Below are 2,892 nucleotides of genomic sequence, written 5' to 3' on the forward strand. Positions count from 1 at the left end.
CACACGCGCACACACACGCGCGCACACACACGCGCACGCGCGCGTGCACGCACACACACATGCGCACACACACGCACACGTGCGCACACACACACGCATGCACACACGCGCGCACACACATGCGCACACCCACGCACACACACGTGCACACACACGCGCACACACACATGCGCGCACACACGCACACACACACGCGCGCGCGCACACACGCACATGCACACACACGCACGCACACGCACGCACACGCGCACGCGCACACGCGCACACGCGTGCACGCGCACGCACACACACACACGCGCGTGCGCACGCGCACACGCACACGCACACACACACGCGCGCACACACACGCGCACACACACGCACACACACACACGCACACACACACACACACACACACACACACAAATTCCAGTTTACAAAAATACAACAAAAAAAGACAGGAGATGCCCAAGCAGAAGTTGGAGAGCCCGGTCTGGGACATAGCCCCCGCTAGTTTCTGGCCCTAAATCCTTCCGAGCAAACTTCTTGCATCACAAACATGGAGAGACATCTCTCACAGGGCTAGCCCATCTACCTGAGTTCAGCTCCTTCCTGCCCCCATTCCTGACGTCTCTCCTGTTCCCACTTCTGTAACCAGCAGCCTTTGTGGGTGTGTGTCATGAGGTACCAGCCGACCATCACTGTTCACGTGTTTGTGCCCTGTAGTTTGAACGCTCTTTCCGGTACATGGGCATGTTGGTTTCTATCTTTCCTTCCAATTCACTTAAGCCTTAAGCCCAGCCACCTTGGCCTGTGACTGTATGTAGGCACAGGGTTCTCCCCACCACCTCAGTGTAGGGGTTCTAGAGAGATGAACCAACCTTCCAAAGGCAGAGCTGCAGTGGCTGCAGCCATGAGGGCTACGATCCAGTCTCTACTCCACAGTGACTGTCCCTGTATTCCACATGGAATGAAATCTGTAACTTCTATGAACACCAAGTACCAGCCCAGTACACCTATGCTTTGAGATATGAAGTAAACCACGTACTTTTTTATATTATTACTAAAGAAAATACAGGACCCTGATCAGTGTCATGTCCTAGAGATCCTTCCTGAGATGCTGCAAGGGAGCAGAGGGCTATGTTAGAATTTCCCTGGGCCCCTAGGTCCCTTTCCCCTTTACAGTATTTAGAGCTCCATTCTATGAGGGTTAGTTTAAAGGTATAGTAATATTACATATTAAAACACAATTTCCACCACCAATTTGTTTTTCTTCCTTCTGATTTTAAAAAAAGGAAGGCAGTGTGGTGTCTGGGTGTAGGCCTGGGCACTAAGTCCTGAAGCCTCCTTGCACAAGTTTTATCGCCCAGTTTGCCTCTGAATGGGGCGGCTAAGGTCAAGGCCTACAGTTTCCGACAGCAGGGGGCGCCCCGGAGCTGCGGGCCAACCCTGGGAGTAAGGGCCAAGTGAGAAGGTGAAGGCAGATACCCTGGTGGCAACAGTCTGGGCATCTGAGATCTGCTGGAGACACTAGGCAGCATCCAACACTTTGATCTAGGAGGAACCTGCCTAGGAAGAAGTCGCACCGGGAAAACAGATCCGAAGCAAAGATTCGTTCCCTCCCGGCCCAGCTGTGGAAAGTACCCTCTCGCCCTGGGTGGACAGGAATCGCTGCTTCCGGCCCCGAGGACTCCAAGGCTTCGTCCCTCCCGTGACTAGGGACCTGCAAAGCCTACACTAGGGTCAAGATCTAAAACCAAACGTCAGAAAAGAAAGGATCTCACAGATCTTTGCCCCTGCCTTCCAGCAGGGTCTAGCAGCCCACTCGGTGGTCTTGTTTTTAATTAAAACAAACCTGGCCCTTTGAGCAGCTTAGGACAACCCCCAGATGAGAACCATCAGGGCAGATGGACCAGAGAAACAAAAGAGCCAATGCGTAGGAAGCCCAGGGCAAAGACCAGCAGGACAAATATTGCCTACTAAATACACACACGGAAAAGTCTCTAACAGTGCCGGCCTTTGATAAGTGCTGGGCGGCTCAGCTTTGAGAAAAGCGTAGCAACGTCAGCTGGAGGGGGAACAGAGAAGTTCCGACAGAGGCTCCCCTCCTAGGGCCTCAATCTACCTCTTTACAGTTTACATGGGGGAGACCTGAAGCCCAGAGAAGTTAAGGTGCCTGCTCAGGATCTTATAGCAAGCAGCAAAACACAAACACCCCAAACCTGAGTCTGGAATTCAAACTGGACTCCTCACCAGTCCAGAGGTCTCTGTTGCTTCGCATGTCTTTCTGTTAGAACCTTTGATGGGCTCTGGCCTTGGGTTTGCAAATTCTTCCTTCTCTCCCTGAGGGCCATAGGGAGGAACCTGAGCCTACAGGCACCTCGCTGGCCCACACTGAGCCCCTCTCAATGACCTGAGGTTGTCCCTGGACACAGAAACACAAGTATTAATAACTGTGCATCACTTGGGACAGAGTTTAGTAAGTGGCTCATGCCAAGAGTTCAAACCTCTCAAGAGGTTTTCTGGTGGCCTGGATTCTGACGTTAGCCTTCACTGGGTGGCTTCTACCTCGCCCATCACTCCCATTTCATAGATGAGACACTTACAGACTTCCCAGTTACTGGTGTGAGTGCTCTCTCACCCGGAACAACTGCTGTTTAGTTCCCTTGCCCAGTGTGGACTGAGTAAAGGTCCTCTGCCGTGGGAGGGCTGGATAGCCAGGTCCGACCCTTCACCTCCCAGACTGTAGTGACAGGTCACCTCTCTTTCATTCATACCCACAGCCCGTGAGACACCAGCCCAGGAGCCCAGGCTGACCTTGAACTCACTTGTAACTGAGGATGATCTTCAATTTCTGATGGCTCTACCTCTTTCTCTTTTTTAAAATTTTTTTTTAAAAAAAAAAAGATTTAT

The sequence above is a fragment of the Mus pahari genome, chromosome 10 (genome assembly GCF_900095145.1).
Source record: "Mus pahari chromosome 10, PAHARI_EIJ_v1.1, whole genome shotgun sequence".
NCBI lineage: Eukaryota > Metazoa > Chordata > Mammalia > Rodentia > Muridae > Mus > Mus pahari.